General features: G+C 37.7%; 1 protein-coding gene across 6 annotated transcripts in view; it reads left to right on the top strand.

Moving 5' to 3' along the window:
* The window catches only part of SOX5 (SRY-box transcription factor 5), a 1,011,771-nt gene that overhangs the window by 184,254 nt on the left and 807,140 nt on the right, over positions 1–20,377 (top strand). The window contains exon 1 of one of the 6 annotated variants that reach the window (XM_078450006.2): positions 6,354–6,524. The exons of the other annotated variants lie outside the window; for them this stretch is intronic. The gene's annotated coding sequence lies outside the window, so the exon portion shown is untranslated. Of the gene's footprint in view, positions 1–6,353; positions 6,525–20,377 lie in introns of those variants that run through there. 6 annotated transcript variants of the gene reach the window in all.

Genomic DNA, 20,377 nt, shown 5'->3' with positions numbered 1-20,377 from the left:
TAGAACATAAATCAACCTTAATGATGGATATTCCAAAGATGTTTATTAATCTATTCATTTAATCTGAAATACTCACTCCTGGCATTTATAGAGCCAGTTCAAAAGAAGTGGCGTGCTTCTAAACCCTAACTGTTACTTTTAGGGGCCCCATAATTATGTCAGCTAAGTCTGGTTGGAATGCAGATTAAAATGCATAAAAATCCTTTGTTCCTAATCTATGCTAAAGATATTTGCCTAACTGAAATATGTTTTCTCGTATATGTCTAATAAAAATTTCAATTTGGTCCATCATTGGTGAAATTTACAATATGGCCTCTATTTGAATCTTCAGTTTTTAAAGTCTGTTTTCCTCCCTCCTATCCCCCCTGCCCCAAATTACAAGATAATCCTGTACTTTGTATAGTTTGACAGAAAAGGGCTGGAAAACTGGCCAAATTCCTGTGCATTGAATTAAGATATTGCATATGGCATATGATTTTGAGCACATGTAAGGAGACAGGTAGGATGGACAGATGTAAAGATACTGAGAGTGGAATTCTTATTAGATAGCATAGGTCAGAGAAAGCCAGTAGCAGTTAAGCTGAAGAAGGAAGAAGTCAGCTCTGCGTATGTTGGGGAGAAAGATGGTATGAATGTGCATGCATGTCTGTGTGTTGTTTACTAAAATATGGGAAGTCTAGGCATAGAGCTAACTTATGTATTAAAATAATGTGAGCAGGACTCAGCTTCTCTCCATTTCTTTGCTTCCACTAATACAGCATCAGTCTTGGCTTCATTTGCGACCAAGATGGTGGCATTGGCATTGCTGAGTATTAGCATCCCCTTGGGCTTTATTCAGATCAAACTGGAAAAAGAGAGCCTCTTTCCCGGAAGCCTTATCAAAAGTCTCTTTGTGCTAATTGGTTTTGATTAAATCGCAGACTAATCCTGCACACCCCTCTTGGAGCAAGAGAAAGAGTCAGCTTTATCACTTTCCATGGACTAGGCACTAGGATTGCCTCCCAGAGGGAAATGGGGTACTTGTAACAGAATGAGGGTATATGGATGGTAGGTAGCAAAAAAAAAAAAATAAATAAATAAATTACTGCCAGAAAAAAAAACCCCACAATGGGTATATACACATGAAACTTTATGTATAATTACAGAAACCTATAGATTTCCTAACAATACATGGATTCTAGGTTAAGAAACTCTAAAAAGTAATACTTGAATCTATGCCTTCTGTAACAAACAAAAAACAGTATTGATATCCATAGCTGTCTAAGGAAAATAAGCTTTTACTTTGATTGTTTCCTGAATAAAGACACAAAATGAGTATAATCTATAACTACTTGTTTGATAATATCAAATTAACAACGATAAAGAAGTTGTATTTTCTTGTTAGCTAAAGTAGAAATGAGTGGTTCACCCTGAAGGTGGTTCTGTAACTATTGTTTTGTATAAGGAAAAAGAGCAAAAACCTCTCTCTCTCTCTCTCTCTCTCTCTTTTTTTTTTTTTTTTTTTTTTTTTTTTTTTTTTGAGAGAGAGCATGAATAGGGAAGGGGGAGAGAGGGAGGGAGAGAATCCTAAACAGACTCCACGCTCAACATGTAGCCTGACAATGGGGTTCAATCTCACATTGTGAGATCTGAGGCAAAATCTTTTATTCAAGATAAGAACTTTAAACAGGCAACATTGGGAGACTTCTATTAGGAAAAAAAAGTTTTCCAATATTGGGTCGATAACTTTTATTGCTCTTGGGACCTGCATTTATGTGCATCCTAAGTCCCTTCAGTTTGGTCAGTTTAATTAAAAGAAGTATTAATGAAGGAATAAAAGGCACAGCATAAGGAATGTAGTCAAGATTCTGTAATAGTGATGTAATGGGATAGATGTCAGCTACCCTTGTAGTGAGCATAGCATAATGTATAAACTTGTCCAGTCACCCAACTGTACACCTGAAACTAATGTAACATTGTGTGTCAACTATACACAAATTTAAAAAAAAACTGAAATATTATTACTCAGAAAAATATGAATCAGGTCTATGAAAATAATTTGTGATTATTTGATAATTGGTCCAAACTACCTGTTGATTTGCCTCTTTTGTTTGTTTTTCACTAAATTTTATTTTGGAACGTGTTGGTGAAGTCAGTTATTTCCTTAAAATTATTTTTAATTGAAAAATCTTAGGAGAGGGGCGCCTGGGTGGCTCAGTCGGTTGAGCGTCCGACTTCAGCCCGGGTCATGATCTCGCGTTCCGTGAGTTCGAGCCCCGCGTCGGGCTCTGTGCTGACAGCTCGGAGCCCGGAGCCTGTTTCAGATTCTGTGTCTCCCTCTCTCTCTGACCCTCCCCTGTTCATGCTCTGTCTCTGTCTGTCTCAAAAATAAATAAACATTAAAAAAAAAAAAATTAAAAAAAAAAAAAAAAAAAGAAAAATCTTAGGAGAATCGGTAGAAAATATAGGTCAATCATTGGAAAATAGGGATACTTTAAAAATACTTGGGGCGCCTGGGTGGCTCAGTCGGTTGAGCGTCCGACTTCGGCTCAGGTCATGATCTCATGGTCCGTGAGTTCCAGCCCCGCGTCGGGCTCTGTGCTGATGGCTCAGAGCCTGGAGCCTGTTTCAGATCCTGTGTCTCCCTCTCTCTCTGCCCCTCCCCCTTTCATGCTCTGTCTCCTCTGTCTCAAAAATAAATAAACGTTAAAAAAAAATTAAAAAAAATACTGACATAGTGATTATGTACTTCTCATTAATATTGGTTACAAGAAAAGCTTTTAATAATGTGGGCAGTAACATAGCAATTGTCAAGATAACAGTCATCATTATGCCTTACTTTTACATGGATTCTCAATTTTTTGACAAGAAGGAGTTAGCCTGGGATATTAAGTTGCATCACTGAGCACAAAAGGAGTTTTTCTTCATAAGTGAATCAAAATACTCCTCAAAAATGGAAAAGAATTCCGTGGTTGCCAGATATTTTTATTTTTTATTTTTATTTATTTATTTTTATTTTAGGGAGAGAGAGGATAGAGAGTACGAGTAGGGCAGAGAGAAACAATATTAAGCAGGCTCCATGCTCAGTGTGGAGCCCCATGCGGGACTCAATCCCACAACCCTGAGATCATGACCTGAGCTGAAATCAAGAGTTGGATGCTTAACTTACTGAACCACCCAGGCGCCTTGGATGCCAGATAAGTTTTAGAGAGTAAACATGGTAATTGAAGATGGGTTTTCTGTGCCACGTTTTGTCTCTTTCAAACAAGCAAAAACCTTCTCAGGTTTTAATACTCTTCCTCATGAATGGATAGCCTTTTTAACCAAAATCTTATGACTAAAGTGACCAAATCTTATGACACAAGTGACTGATGACTTAAGACTAAAGTGAATTGTCACTGCTCCGTGTTCAGTTCAGTATTGTCAGTTGTGGAGAAGGACATTCTATTTTTCCCTATCGATTAATGCTACTGAAATGCTACAGCTATTTCAAAAGGTGTCCACCTTGTTTCAAAATATTTCTGCAAAGGCCATAATATACCTGGCTTTCCAGATTGACATGTTATTATTTTTAAAAGCTCCTCCTGAAAACCTCAGTTTGCCACCAGTTCTTCTTGACTTGAAAAGTTCGTGGGTCCATTATTGCTGTGTGTGTATGGTTTTTGTTTTGTTTTGCTTTCTAGATTATAGCAGATCTTTACACGGTGTCAATTATCTGTGAATAGGAAACAGCAGGTAGTTCATTCATTGAAAACTGGTTTACAGATTTTCTTGCTATACATTTGCTTGCTTCTCAGATTCAGTTTTAGACCTAACCAAGATAGAGAATTGCTTATCTGCATGGTAGTATTAGTCATCAGTGGAGTTTAGAGAAATGAGGTTTGTAAAGAACAAGCTTTTTAAAATATATAATTTAAAATGTTGTTATTCTTCCATTTTGGTTAAAATCAATCCATGGATATTTTTAAGGTTGTAAGTTAAAGCAGGAAGAATGTGTCACTCTTGTAATGCTTTAGCTAAAGACAAAAGATAGAGTACCAAAATACCGTAAGAGCAATTGAAACTATATATTGTTCTTACATGATGTCCAATTCAGCTGTGTAGGTGTGAGTTTCAGATAAGATTGAATGCTTTTAAAGACGTGAACAGTCAAAGCATTCCCTATTATTTATTTTAAGGGCTTTTTAAGGAGAAGGAATGGGCTTAATCTGAGACCCCAAAGCATACATTTCCAAAGACAGCTGCCTGTCTGAATAAGGAATGAGCTAAGGAGTGAACAGGAGAAAATCCACATACATATTTGAGTTTCACTTTAGAACTTTTGATAGCTTTGGTCACTGATTGGAATTTTTCTCCAACTAGAAGTCAAAGAGACAAAGCAGGTAATCTACATAATCTTTCCCACATTTTCTAAAAGTGCCTGTAGATGAAAACATGTCAGACAATTGGTCAAATAGGGCCTAAAGTTTTGTTTGTTTGTTTTAAATCCATTCTTTACTGAGAAGGAAATAAAAAAAAAAAAGCTTGAGGTTGGTGACAGACTTGGGTTCTTGCCACATTCCCAGCTTATTTCATGGACGGCTCTCTACTCCAGAGAAAGTTAATATTTTCCAGAGATGTTCCATAGGTATTCTAAATCATACTACAGACACCTGCTCCTTTATATGGATATGTTATCCACCTAGGATGAATCAGAGCTGATTTTTTTTTTAGTGTGCTTCCTTTCAAAAACCTCATTAATCTTAGTGTGCAGAATTTAGGGGGAAAGTTGTGTTTTGCTACTTGACACTGTTTAATGTAAATGATTTATGATTATTCCTTATGTATACACGATAGGCACTTTATAAATTGGATTGTTCTAGGAGTAACACGATACATAAATGTTATTGCTATAAATTCTGAAGTTGGCTATATATTTTTGTATCATGTAACCAGTTGACTTATAAATGCTGACTATTCCAACCTGCTCTTTCTACTCAATATTGTAAGTGGTGACTTAGGTAAGCCTGGCAGAGATATATACACAGAGGCACTCAAACTGCATGAGAGCAGGATATCCTGGCACCTCTCCAGTGTGGCTTCTGGCTGTCTTCCAGGGGTAATGGCAGAAAGAAGAAAGAATGAGAGGGGAAACTGAAACTTTATGTAGCAAAAAAAGATGAATCTAAATTATTATTATTTTTTTACCCCACAAAGTCAAGAGCCAGGTAGGAGAGAAAAGGGGAAAAAGCAGAGCAAATAGGAGAAAAGTACCAGGAAAACCAATTCAGCAAAATTTAGTTACATGCCACTTTACAGGTAAATTTCCATCACTTAAATAACATTAAATAAGGATAAAGGTAATAACAGATTAACAGCTATGTAATTGTATATTTTTGTACCTATAAATACAGTATGTATGGAAATAATAGTATTTATTTTTTTGCATTTCTGTGCATGAAGTGTTTGAGGAATGGAGTTTTATAAACCATTTGATTCTACTGGTAGATGAGACCATTTTATTATGTGTGTAATTCTGTTACACTAATAGCTCTCATTTTTTTACCATGAAAACTCATTGTGATTTTCTTTCAGGGATCTGAAAGAATTAGAAAAAAACCCCTCTGAATAATCGGTCACTTTATATCTGAGTAATTGCTAAATACCAAACTCATCTAAAATGTCGAGTTACAGAGGAAGGAATAATACCCATATAACTGACTGTCAGATTCATAGCGATTTTCTGCTGACCTATTGACTGCTTACCTGATCACACAGTCCTGGCATTGGAGCTGATTTGAATTGCTCTATGCCCTAATTTGTGTAAAGAAGAACTGGGCTGTGAAGAATTCTATTGTGTTTATAGTGTCTATTCTGATAGTGATTTTATCGCCCATTTCATAGGCTGCTTCAGTTGATTCCCTTCCCCCATGCCCGACTAAGTAGTACCATCTACACAATTGATCTGGTTGTCCATGAAGTCAGTTCAAATCAGCTGTTACGGTGGCTAAAAATACAAGATCAATAATTTTAAAACTTGAGGTGCATATCCTCCACAAAAGGACTAAATCTCATCAGGCAATCCCACGTGAAAAGATTATGAGACTGAAACCACATGTGTGTGACTTGTAATAACAAACATTATTTATTTGGCTATTACACTGAAGGAAATCTCCTAATTTGCTCCTTTATTACTTCTGGAATACATTTTTAATTGTCATACTTTCTGGAGCTATCCTGGTGCATGCATTGGAAAGAATATGCATATGCAGATATCTCTGTATCTGTAGGCACTATAGTCAAAACAACTTATTTGCCTAGCTGCGAAGCTGGCTTACTCACCCACTCACAAACTCCCAGAGGAAATAGGGCAAAAAGGTCAAGTAGAAGCAATAAGCCAATGATCTGTTACACAAAAGTTACTTAAGAAGTTCTGAGTGGCACTGCTCATCTTCTAGAAGGGAGATCACTGCATTCCCTGCTCATCCCTGTGTCATCAGCAGTAGCTTTGGATTCGTTTTTGAGGAAGAAAGCCCGTTTCTACATTGCTGCTGCTATACACTCAGGTAAGCTGGATTGAAATCCCAGAGACACCGCTGAACCAGACTAGACTGTGGGAAGATTCTGGTGCCGAGAGAGGGATTTACAAACATCAGTTCTCTTATCCTGTAGAATCTGAACCACCATGTAAAATTCTTCTTTTTCTGAAAGGACGTTAAATTTAAATGCAAGACCTCCAGATTTAAATACACACACACATGCACGTAAAATGAGAAAAAGCCCATCACTTTGTGTTCAGTACAGAATACTTACAGTTACTATCTTTGAGGACTTTCTTTTTTTGCCAGTTATTGCTCTTTGTCTTTGCACGTAGCATCTAATTTAAGCCTCCTAAGTCCCTTGGGAACCAAGTACTATTATTATACCCATTTTTTAGCTTAGAGAATTGAGAGAGAGAGAGAGAGAGAAATTGAGTAATTTGCCATGACTCAACAGCTAGTAAGAGGTGGAGCCAGGATTCAAACCCGGGCAGAGGGATCCCCGGGGCTGACGCACACACTCCCAGGTTGACTTTGAGCAGTATGTAGTGCTTCGTTTGTGAAAAGAAGGCAGGGGAGCCATCGTTCAGCAGGAAGTAGGATTTGAGTTCTTTTTCTTGTACTAATGGTCACTGTATCTCTCTCTCAGGCCCTGTTGTGACCAATGGCAAGTCTCATTTGAGACGGCCAGTCAGAAGTGAGTAAAATAATCTATGGCCAAAGAAGAGAAAGGAATGCACTGGTTAATATGAGGATCTGACCTTAGGACCTTGCTTTCACTATTGCCACAGTAAACAAGCGAGCTAATGAACCACAGATGTTAGTGTGTCATTAGTGTCTTGCAGTTTTGTCTTCCTGGGTAGCTACCATCAAGAAGGACAGTGCCCTCTATGAATATGCATTTAGTACTAGATACAGCAATTTATGCTTTTGAACAGCACTTTATCATTTTGGTTTTGATAAATATATAAGCAATAATCAGTAGTTAGTAGTTTCAGGCTAAAATGGATGCCATTATTAGTGACTTAACAGCTCTTCCTGTGAATTCCACATGTGTCACCAAGACTGGATCATGCTACCCAGAGCTACATATAGTCAGTTTTTAGAAAAGCTCACTTCGAATGCTTCTCGTGCTGTGAACCCTTTGTTCTCAGAATTGCAGTAGTCCCTAATTTCCAAACTCTGAATATGTAAAATACAGTACTTGCACAAAAAACCTAGGAGCTGTATAGGTCAGAACATTTGTTTAAACTAATATAGAATTAGCTTTTTCAGTTCCAGCTCCCTTTTTCCTATCCATTTGCCTTGCTAATAAGGCCTCAACTTATTCCTATTCAGTTACCTTGTGCCACGATACCTCTCCTTTTTGGATTTTTTACTCTGATTTGAGCAGACCTACCTAGTTCACACAGAGGACTTCGACAATAATAAGACATAAAGGCTATTGAGTAAACAAGGACGGTGAAAACAATGAAATTTAACACAAACTAGGCAAAATAGCATCTCACAGCACAGAATTCTATTCCATTTTGAAATTGGTCTTTACAGATATTTTTCTCTGCCTGAAACATGTGTGCTGGTTCTATATATATAAGGGAATAGTGACATCCTGTGTGTAGCTAGACTAATTGCCTCTGTAATTAACCTATTTGAGAAGGAAGTTACATAGACATAAAATATCATTGAGTAGTGAAAGAGGCAATTTTATCTTACAGCAAACCTCTAACTTTACCAGAGGGTGTGGACTAAACAAAAAGACGCTGTCTCCTTCCCTTCCATCTTTTTTTCCTTCCATCTTTTTCTTGTCTCTGTACAGTTCCACTGCCATTTCTATTTTCTCTCTACTACCTATATTTCCATATTATGAGCTAAAGATCTAGTGTTATTACGAGTGAATATTCAGTTTTAAAATAGAATTGAGGAGAGGGGCACCTGGGTGGCTTAGTCAGTTGAGCACCTAACTCTTGATTTTGGCTCCGGTCATGATCCCGTTGTGGGATCGAGGCCTGTGTTGGGCTGCATGCTGAATGTGGAGCCTGCTTAAGAGTGTCTCTCTCTGTCTCTCTCCTTCTCTCTCCCCCTCTCCCTCTGTCCCTTTGCCCCTCTCCCTTGTTTGTGCTCTCTGTCTCTCTCCCTAAAGTATGTATAAATAAAAAGATAAATAGAATTGAAGAGAGATGTAAGTGTGGTGATAGGAGATAGTCTTTGGTTAAGGGTGGGATATGTATAAAATCATTTTGTTGTCTCAGAAGCTGAGGACAAAAATCTTAACCTTCTTATCCCTTAATAAAATATATGTTAATTAAATTTAGAGAAGGATCTGGGGGCATGGCAAAACCAAGGTTTTTCTTTTGACCCCTTAAGTCCAGAAGAAACCATTAGAAGGCGATACATTACAACAGAGTGTAGTTTTTGTGGTCAGAATTATTCATACTTCACCCAAATTATGGCTAAAGGGGAATAAGAAGAACAATTTTTTTTCCCAAAGTGCCCCTTTCAATGTTTTAAAAGGTAACATCTTGTCAAGACATTTCAGAAAACTGTGGGACAAAGCAAAAGTAAGAGGCATGGGAGAAATTAGTGAAAAGCGTCCTGCTGTTTATGTCCTGACTTACCCTCAAACCCCAGCAAGACTCAACTCTCAGGGCTTTGCTCAACCCTAGCCTCATGTATAATCCCTTATTCCATAATCAAAATGGTATTTTGAGTCAGACAGCTTGCTTCAGTCTTCTTCAATGAGGTAACAAATGTTATGTTATGATTGATATATTTTTCAAGTCAGGTAGCTACGCTTGTATTTTGCATGTTATAGTAACTTGAAAGAGCTCAGTTTAAAGTTATGACCACTACTAAGAAGAATTTCCTTGTGAAATATTTGACAATTTTAAGACAAAGTAAACATAATTGCTGCATTATATAATGATGGCTGAGAGTGGAATAGTTGGAATGGAAATAAATGGTTTGGAGTTTCAGACCGTGGTGGATTTGGATTCGCCAACTTCCAGGAGAGTCTTTCCATGCCTCAGTGTTTTTATCTGTGATGTGGGGATAAAGATTACCCCTTCATAAGGTAATCTTGAGACTTCCGTGAAGAAATAGTCCTGTAACACCATGCCTAGTGCCTATAAATAAATGCTTAGTAAATAGTAGCTGATATTATTTCAGATGACATTTGATAAAGCAAAATGATTTGGATGCTAGATAGTTTATTATAAAAGTATTTAATCTTATCTGGTTGAACTGTTCTTCAAATGGATTTGTTTAATGACCTATGCTTTCATTACTGTGTTCTAATCTTCACTGTAGTAACTTTTCACTTGTATTGATAATTTATATTAGCAATAGCTGGATTGCCATTCTTGGATGATGGTGCAAGGACATTTTTAAAAAGTATTTTTCCTTGGAAAAAATATGAAGCAAAGAAGAGAAAGAAACACTACAGAAAGTTTTCTTGTGCATCACCTTCACGGTTAATCCTGTAATCAGTAACGATTATCTGATTGTAGAAGAGGCTCCTTATGAGTAAAAGGAAACCCTAATTCTACAAACCTGGTCATTTGGTCATGGCTATGTTTTGGCAGTTGTGCTAGTTAAATATAGTATGCTATGATCATTGGGGTGTCCAGCAGTTTTATGCGAGTCCCCCATCTGTTTTATTGGTGATCTTCTCTAGAAGTTAGGGAATTATATGAATCGGAAACTCAGAAAACCATTCTCAGGAGGTCAGATTCAGTCAGTGCTCATAATCACAAGATAATTCACTCATCCATTCAACAAATATTTATTGGGAGTAAGTATGTCATGTGCCACCCACTGTGTCAGTTTTGAAAGTATAGTCATGAAGAGAGAAGATAAGGCATGGGGACTCACAGATGTTACAGCCTGACAGAGAAGGCACATAACATAAAACAAGTAATTACAATGAAATATTTAAGTCTCCAAATAGGGGAGTTTTTTGATCTCTTAGCCAACAGAGTTGTGATTTCCTAATTGTAGGTAGTGGGGGTTGGGGCATTCCTTCCTCCTGTGAATTTCCACAGCATTTTATCTGTACCTCCATTTGGAAATACCTTCCACCTTGCCCTTAGTTCCTTATGACTGTGGCATGTCTTCTAGGACTGGAAGTTCCTTAGGAGCCAGGCAGGCTACATGTGGGAGTGCCTTTAGCATCGTTCAGAGGACATACACTTGTACACTCTACATAGTAGTTGCTAAATCAGTGTTGTTGAGAGAATAAAGCAAAGAAGTGTGAGCGATTTACTTCTGTTATCCTTTCTGTTTTCGATTCTTAAATATTTTGCTTTGAAATTTCTCCTTCTTCATATTCATGTGGTTAAAAGCAGGTAATAACCAATTGAAAGCCACTATCCCTCCTTTTATCCCTCTCATCTATTATTCTCTCAAAATTTAATCCCCATCAGTCTCCTCTGAAATAAATTTTTATTTGTAAGACTTTCCACGTTTGCTGTACAGGTGTCTGACTTTAGCTGCCCCATGCAAATAATAATGGAGGAAGCATCTGTTATTTGTGATATGGTACATTTTGGGATGTCCTGATCAACCTTTCTTCTGCCTATCACTGGACCTATCCAGAGAATCAGTGTTAGCTTAATCAGTATCTAGTTTTGAAAGGTCAGAACTCTTCCTTGGTTGTAAAACGGGTAGACCTTTAACCAAAGGTTCATTTGGCATTACTCATTTGCCATTACTCATCGCATCACACTCTAAGAAATAAAACTGAATTCTGACAGCTTTTAAAAAGTAGGAAAGTAACCAGCTCTTAGACATCTATTCCATAGCTTAAGAAAATTCGGTATTCAAAATGATAAAGGAAGTAGTTCGGCAACAAGAAGGAAGGCAGCCTTTGCATATTCTTCTGGAAGGAACTGAGCCTCATTGGGAGGGAGAGACCTGAGTTCAGTGTTGCCTGCGAGCTGGGGTGTAATTTAGTGAGCTGACAGGAGGAGTGAAGTATCTCCTCAATATCTGTGTTTGGCAGCAGAGATGAATGCATACATCAGGAAACAATGTTTAAGTGTTTTATTTCCTTATTTCAGCCTGTCAAACTGTCAGTATAGTTAATGGCCACCGAGAGAGAGAGAGAGAGAGAGAGAGAGAGAGAGAGAGAGAGAGAAGGAACAGAGAGAAACAAAGGTGCTATGGAATCTGAAAAGAAAGAAACCAGGAAAGTATTTGCATGTTTCTGTGGCATAATGGTCAGTCAGACAAAAATAACTCACTATATTCAATTCTCTACTAAAGCCAGATGTGCTAGTTCCCTACCTACAATCCCTGCCCCCTTTTGTGCCTTCGTTTATGTCCTTCATAACTGCTTCATTTCACTTTGATCCCTGTGACTCCTTTCACTGAGGTCTAGGTTGATTATCAATACTTATAGGATTATTTTTTGCTTTATTGGTAGTATCCAATTTTGCTCAATTTTCCAAGTTTATTCTCTTGTTTACATTGTTTATAAAATCTGGTATTAATGCTGCTTATACAAAAATTTTCAGTCTTACAACATCCCCCCTCCATATTTTTTGGGGGGGTCATTTTGTGTTTTTAGAATACACAAAGAATAGGTTGGACTGGATTTTGACCTGTTGTATCTTTCTTAAAGGAAGAAAAAATAAAAAATAAAGCATAAAGTGAAATAACTAAATTAGACATTTACTCTTAATGAATACAAAACTATTTTCATTTTCTAAAAAAACTGAGCACAACCAAGTGATTTTTATTTTATAAAAAGGAGATATATAATGGATTGTTTTTGTACTGGAAATATGTTATATTTTGATAGCAATGGTAAAGCCTCTTATATTTCACATCTATGTCAAACTGAATTTTCAACCTTTGATTTCACTCCAGTGATGAGTATTTTTTATAATGAACACATTTAGTTGCCTTATAAACTGGAGGTATTTAATTAGAAAAAAAATTGTTTTTTAAATCTCTATTTACAAACCTTATATAATGGTCTAAGGAGAGGTAGTATAGGGTATTAAAAATACCGGGTCCTGAATCAGGCCAGTCTTCAACACCTGGAAGGCATTTAAAAGTACAGACCCTTGGACTCTACTCCAGATTGCCGGGGAAGAGAATCTTAGGGATGAGGGTCCAGCATGTGTGTGTGTAAAATCCATTCCACACTCCCTACTCCTCGCCCCCAGGTGATGTGGGCTGTCAACCAGACTAGGAAGAACACCATCCCTGTCACGGAAAGAGCACTGCTCTGGTTACCAGAATTGGGGCTGGTTTCTGACAATATCATTCAGTCACTGAGTAACTTTGGGCAAATCACAAGCTTTGGGGAAGCACATTTTTCAACTCTATACACTTTGTATGATCTTTTCCAGCTTTAAACTCTTGTAAATTCATTATATTAATGAGGTTTTAAAAAGTTTTAAACTTAAAAACTGAGAGTTAAAAGACACATGCACACACACATAGTTTTAGTTTTTATTCTTAGACTGAGTTGATAGAGGTAAACAAACAAAAAATCTCTCATTCTCAGTTTAAGAGTTCTTGATTGGACCTCTCTTTTTATGATATCAATCATGAACATTTTATCAGGGAAATGAGGATTTACCACCCTGTGTTTTAGGCCTTCAGATGCAAAATGGAACTCCTCTCCACCCACTCAAACTTGATTCTTCTTCAGGGTGCATGTTTTAACTAATGACATCCCCATACATCTTGTGTTAGCCAAAGCATCATGCTCCCTCTCATTTTTCTTTGACATCCTAGGTTGATTTTACCCCCCTAAACTATTGTTCATATGTCAACTTTTTATCTTCACCAGCATCCATCCTGGGCCAAGGTTCCATATTTCCAGGATTCTGCAATCACCTCTCTATTGAGAGTCTTTTCTGTATCTTCTCACCCTGTGCTCTAGTTGATGCTCAATACTACAAAAAGATTAAAGATGCATATCTGATCATAGGCCTTCCCCCTTCTCTATTCCACTGTGCATGGGATAAAGACCAGAATGTGTACAGGGCCTGCAACACCCTGCATGATCTGTGCTACTCTTTTAGAACTCGCTTTCTGCTCTCTATGCCAACTGGCCATTCTTCAGTTTTTCACACATAGTGTATTTCCTTTCCATCTTAGGGCCATTGAGTTTTCATTTCTTTCTGGCTAGTAAGCTATTCATGTCCAACTTATTCATTTCAGATCAGCTGAAATGACATTTCCTCAGGAGAGCCTTTACTGATGTCCCAGATATGATTGAGTTCACCTGTTGTTTTTTAAATTGTTTTAAATGTTTGTTTATTTTTGAGAGAGAGAGAGAGAGAGAGCACGCTCAAGGCAAGCAGGGGAGGGGCAGAGAGGGAGACAGAGAATCTGAAGCAAGCTCCAGACTCTGAGCTGTCAGCACAGAGCCCAACATGGGGCTCGAACCCACCAACTGTGAGATCATGACCTGAGCCGAAGTTGGATGCCCAATCGACTAAGCCACCCAGGCATCCCTTGAGTCCACCTGTTATATACTAGGCTAGAATACCTTGAATTTTCCTCCAGAGCATTTTTCACAGTTTGTAATTTTATATTAATGCAATGGTTTGGCCAATTTTAATCTAATCACTTAAGCTATAACCTTGAGTTATAACCAAGAGTATGGACTTTTGATACTTTTGTTCATCACTGATTCTCTAATTCCTCAAACAGTGGGTAGGATATAGTAGGTTCTTAAGAAATATTTGTTAAGTAAAGGAATGAATGAATCAACAGAAGAAAAGTGCTCATTTATGCAGGGGACCTCCCCCATTGCCACATATTTCTAGTAATCTGTCAACCTGCCACCATTTCTCATTCTCTTTTCCAGCAACATCTGAATGCCTGGCTTCAAACCTTTTCTGTATTCTTCTGATGTTAAAGAGGAATGTAAAAGCAGTGCTTTAGGCTTGTTGGTGCACTCTTGAGATGAAGTTTAAAATTGTGCATAACATGGGGCACCTGGATGTCTCAATTGGTTATGCGTCCAACTCTGATTTCCACTCAGGTCATGATCTCGCAGTTTGTGAGTTTGAGCCCTGCATCAGGCTCTGTGCCGATGGTGCAGAGCCTGCTTGGGATTCTGTCTCCTCTCTCCGCCTCTCCGTTTCTCTCTCTCTCTCTCTCTCTCTCTCTCTCTCTCTGTTTCAAAATAAACATTGGAAATTTTTTTTAAATTGTGCATAACTCAATGCAAGAAGTATAAGTAGCGAAGAGGCCCCTCAAAAATTTATTTACAGGAAATGAAGACTTCATCTTCTGGACTCCCTCCTTTGTTCAAATAAAAAGGTTGTTGCATTGAGGGTATACAAATCTTGTATCTGAACTCGTGAGTCACCATGTCATATTCCTGTTTTGACATAACACATTGATACAAGTTATTGGCAAGAAGGACAGCTTTTGGAGACAGAGAGGATTTAAGATATGGAATTTAGTTAAGGCAGTCAATTTATTGTTGTCTGCTTTTCAGGTATATCATATTCTTTGTAAAATATGATCTGGGATACTGGAACCCCTTCTATGTACCTTGTGCGTTAGAGGGCCTTCTGCCTCACCCTTCTCGGCTTCTTCCTTCGCTCCTGGGTAGATGAAAAATCTACTAGACCCTATCTTAGACATGCTCCAGGAAATTTATACCTTGTAATTCTCTGTCCAAAGACTTCATACCTGTTGATGAGGCCTGTGCAAGCTCTTTGTGTGGTCTGTCCTTCAGGGGTCATACTTTGCCCTGGAATGTGTAACCGTAGGTCCAAGGATGGCCAGAGGAGAGCTGTTTGAGAGGGGCTGGCCACAGAGAAGGGGTGCCTCCATTTATCTGCTTGCCCTGGGCCCAGATATATTAGGGGGATGCTGGAGATTAGATGGGTGCTTTAGGAAGAAGGCATATAATAAGAGAAGAAGAGGACAGAGTACAAAGCCCCACAGAACATAAAATCAAGGCCCCAACAAGTTGATAATTGAGTAGATGGATAAATAAACCCATAAGTATATGAGTAAACTAACTTTTGAAAACAGAAATCAACTAGAAAAAAAAAGAATTAGGAAAACACTGCCTTGATTTTTACAGTATGACTCTCACATTTAGTCAGCATCGGCCATGATTAGTGGGACATATATTCCAGAGAGAAGTCTCATGGCAGTGATTTATGGCATGAAGCTGTTGGACCCTGTTGTCATGGCCCCAATGGAGCTTGGTTTGTTATTCACATTTTTTTTCTTTTTAGAGAATTGAGAGTTGATTTTGTTTCAATATTTGTTTCTCATAATATAATTAATATATATTATTTTCCCTGTATTTTCTCTTCCTTTCTTCTTCTTCTTCTTCCTTTTTTTCGAGAGGGAGAGAGAGAGAGAACGCATATGTGTGTGCATGAGCAGGAGAGGGGTAAGGGGAGAGGGAGAGAGAGAATCTTAAGCAGGCTCCATGCCCAGCATGGAGCCCAACATGGGGCTCGATCTCACAACTGTGAGATTATGACCTGAGCCGAAATCAAGAGTAAGATGCTTTATCAGTTGAGCCACACAAGTGTCCCTTTCTCCCCACCCCCAAATTTTCTATAGTGTGGTAAAGAGAACTTGTCATTCTCATTATTGAGAGGAAGAATTAACAACATAAGTAGGTAGTTAATAGCATAGTTAAAATTTACTGTCACAAAAACACCTGTCTATTCATTACTGTGCTATGTGAACAAAATCTCAGTGATACTACAGGAGGAAATCAGGAAGGAACAAAGTATGGGACTGCTTGGCTTTAAGATGATTAAACAATTTCATTCAACAGGCAGCACTTTTCCCTTAAGCCAACAGCTTTCTCTTTCACAGTACCTTTAGAATCTTTCTGCAAAGTTGAAAGAGCTGTAATTTTAATGTAACTATTATATTCAAGACATTAATGACCTGGATCACCGAAAATAACCATGGTAACAGGTGAGAAATCAAAGATAGTTAATTTAATTGCCACGGAAAGAAAATAAGTGCAAATAATCTATAATCCTTCATTTCCAATATGTACATGTTATTTTCTTACTGCATTAATTACCCAATAGTTAGACAGAAATTATCTAGTTGTTGCTCTGTGACTCCCCATTGCATTCATGTAATGGTTTGCACTCTAATAACTATTCATTATAATTTCTTACCTCAGCAGTTTAGGCTGCCATGAACTGGGTAACATGTTCATTCAGTTGACATTAGCAATTTTTAATAACAATAAAAGTGATACTTTAAGTATAGTGGAAAGGAATTTAAGCAGTTCTTTCAACCTAGTTACCTAAAGGCCACTCTAATTCGGTGGCTCTCCACAAACTGCTAATGATCTGGGACTGCTTCTCAGACAGAAAAATATCAAAATTCGTCTCTATTTCTTAACTCTTTTTCTAGGAGTTCCTGGAATAGTCCCACAGAACTCTGCACAAAAGTGACAAGCAAGTTGTAGAATCCTAACTAGGGATATATGAATAATCATTGCCATGCCTATTAAATATTTTGTTGTATGTTTACTATGGGTTGAATATTTTGCTAGGACTTGGGGATACAATGATGAATAAGATAAGGATAGAGGTACTGATGATAAAGCAGGAAATCATGACTAATGAGTAAGTTTATTATAGTTTTAAATTTTCATTTGCTCCATAGACCATAAGAGATAGTAAATTGGTGGTATTTAAATTTCATGACTATGTGCAGGAATTTTGTAACATAACAATGCAGGCAAAAGTGTGTAATTAAACATAATATCTACTACTTACTGGCCATTTTCTTATGTCCCAGATATGGTCATTTAATTCTCACACAAACAGACACCCCACTCCAATAAGTGAGTTCTTTTATCTCCATTTTCACATGAGGAAGTGAGGGTGAAATAATTGACCAAACATCATCTGAATAAGTAAGTGAGGGAGAGCAGATCCCGGTTCAGGCTGGGCTCACTCAGTTTTAAGCTTTCTATGGAAGGAATAATGAAGAGCCTTTTTAGCTCTGGTGCTTATTGCCAGTACACACTGAGTAAGATACTTACTTTGACTTGATTTTACTCGCTTTTAATTCCAGACTATACCCAAACCATTTCAGAAAGAAGCTATCACATCTTTTTTATTGGTTTCTCTATCTCCTTTGGCAAGTCTATCTCAAAAACTACTTTAGTAAGAAATTTTTTAAAAATGAATAAATGAACAAAGGTAGATACACGCTAAAAAGGAATGTAGAACCACCTCACATTCATCAGGATGATTACTACAAAAAGCCCTTCACAATATAAAATGAGCGTTCATGAGGATATGGAGAAATTGGAACTCTTGTGCACTATTGGTAGAAATACAAAATGGATAGCTGCTATGGAACACAGTATGGAGCCCAAATTAAACATATGATTTGCCATATGATCCAGCAGTACACTTCTGCGTAGGTATCCAAGGTAATTGAAGGCAGGGTTTATCCTTTTTTTTTTTTTAATTTTTAAATGTTTATTTATTTTTGAGAGAGAGAGAGGGAGGGAGGGAGACAGAGAGAGGGAGACACAGAATCCAAAGCAGGCTCCAGGCTCTGAGCTGTCAGCACAGAGCCCGACCTGGGGCTTGAACTCAAAAGCCGTGAGATCATGACCTGAGCTGAAGTCAGACACTTAACCGACTGAGCCACCCAGGCACCCCAAAAGCAGGGTTTCAAAGAGGTATTTGTATACCCATGTTCATGATGGTATTAAACAAAATAGCCAAAAGGTCGAAGTAGCCCAAATGCCCATCAGTGGATGGATAGATAAACAAAATGTGGTATATACCTACAATGGATTATTATTCAGCTTAAAAAAGGAAGGAAATTTTGACACATATTACAACATGGATGAACCTGGAGGTCATTAGGCTAAGGGAAATAAGCCAGCTACAAAAGACACAGTACAATATGATTCCAGTTATATGAGGTTCCTAGGCTAGTTAAAATCATAGAAAGTAGAATGGTAGTTGCCAGGTTCTGGGACAAGGTGGGAAAGGGAATTTGTTTTTTAACAGGTATAGAGTTTCCGTTTTGCAAGATGAAAAAAGTTCTGGAGATAGCATGCACGATAGCATGAATATATTTAACACTAGTAAACGGTACACCGTAATGGTTAAGATAGTAAATAGTATATGTACTTAACCATATTAAACATTTTAAAAAAGGAAGTATGGAAGACTATATGACAGAGAGGACCTGGGAAAAGGGGGGCACCTCATTAGGTAAGTTATTGTGAATATAGCAAAGCCGTGTCCAAGATATGCCCTGTGCCATGGAGCCCGCTTTCTCCTGAGCCAAAGACAGCTTTCCAGGCAGAGCAGTCCACAAATATAAATCCCTGGACTGAGAAAGAGCTAGGTATGTTTGAATTAAAAGATAGTCACATAGTAGCAGATGATATTCTTGGAGGGACGTAGAAGAGGTTGATCATAGAAGGACCATTAGACATGGAAGGAGTTTGGACTGCATTATCTCCACTACATTTTAGCTTTCCTTCGTAGGGCTCTTTGTATCTTAGGAGATGATAAACATTATCCGTTTTGTTTCAAAAATAGTAATTGACTCACCTATTAATGTTATGGTTCATGTCTCTTATTGCACAATTAAAAAATATTGAGAAGTGGTATGTTAACTTGGTGAGGTTTCATTTTTATTTGTTAACTATCTTGTTATTGAAGTGACTGCAACCTGAAAGAATTTCCTTTTATATCTGTCTACCTTGGTAAAATACCAGTGAACCACTACTTAAAACATTGCATTCATTTTATACTTGAAAGTACTTCAAAGCGTCTCTAGAAGTTTTCTGGGACCAGGTCAGTTCATTAATCCTCACTACAGTGGTTTCAGAGACTCTGGAGGCCCTAGTTTAAGCGATTAGTATTGGGTACTTTGCTGAAAACTGTCTAGAACTTCACTTAGCAGGGTCATTTCATGACAGATAGCTTAATACTGTGGTCTCATCTTAGAGTTGTTATCATATGAAATTTTAAAGTTTACCAGAATGACAGCTATGATCATTTAAATATGTTTTCTTAAGTAAAAGCAAAAGTTACTATAATTCAAACATGTCTTGTTGTCAGATACCCCTTACATACTGATTTTCTTTCATGGAAAAAAAAACATCATTTAAAGTATCAGTAGCTCTGAAAAGATGTATATCTGCCTCAGTAAAATAATACATTTATGCTATAGTCCTCATATATATTTTTTCTGTTTTAAATATGTCTGGAAATTTTATCCTACTTTGGAATATCATTCTCTACTATTCATGATTCACAATGTCATGGCAGTTCTGAAACTTGTCATCTGACCTTTCTTACCCACTTCTCACCTGACATTTATCTAAGATTATCAGTAACGTGGAAGGATTCTGAGAAAATTTCCCTCAATGCATCAGTGATGTTCATTCCCCTGCATTTCAATAGAGGAGTCTGAATCTGGAGGATTGGAAGTTTGACTTTGAGGAAAAGCAGAAACAGATTCATAATAGGATGACATATCAGTGGAAACTTACAGCTGATGGAGTGCAAGTATACTTGGATCAGACAATCAAACCCTGAGACAGCGCAGTATGAGTGGTTTATGGGATGAAATGAGAAGGACACCTTTTTGGGCTGCCCGTTTACACTAAATGTGCAACAGTAGAACAGAAGGAATAGGTGTATTTAAGGAGCAACAGAAAAAGCGTGCGGCTAATGTGAACAATCTCCAAATTAAGTCGGTGGTACCCGAGACTGGTATGTCCTCCTTCATGACAATTCTATTAATGCCTTCAGTGAGGTGGGGATAAACTTCCTAGTTTATCTCCATGCAGTTTAAGAGTTTAAATAACCCAGGGGCACCTGCGTGGCTCAGTCAGTTAAGCATCCGACTCTTGATTTTCACTCAGGTCA

Source organism: Panthera onca, chromosome B4 (genome assembly GCF_046562875.1).
Source record: "Panthera onca isolate mPanOnc1 chromosome B4, mPanOnc1 haplotype 2, whole genome shotgun sequence".
Lineage (NCBI taxonomy): Eukaryota > Metazoa > Chordata > Mammalia > Carnivora > Felidae > Panthera > Panthera onca.
The sequence above is the reverse complement of the archived record's forward strand: the minus strand, read 5'-3'. Positions and strand labels throughout refer to the sequence as shown.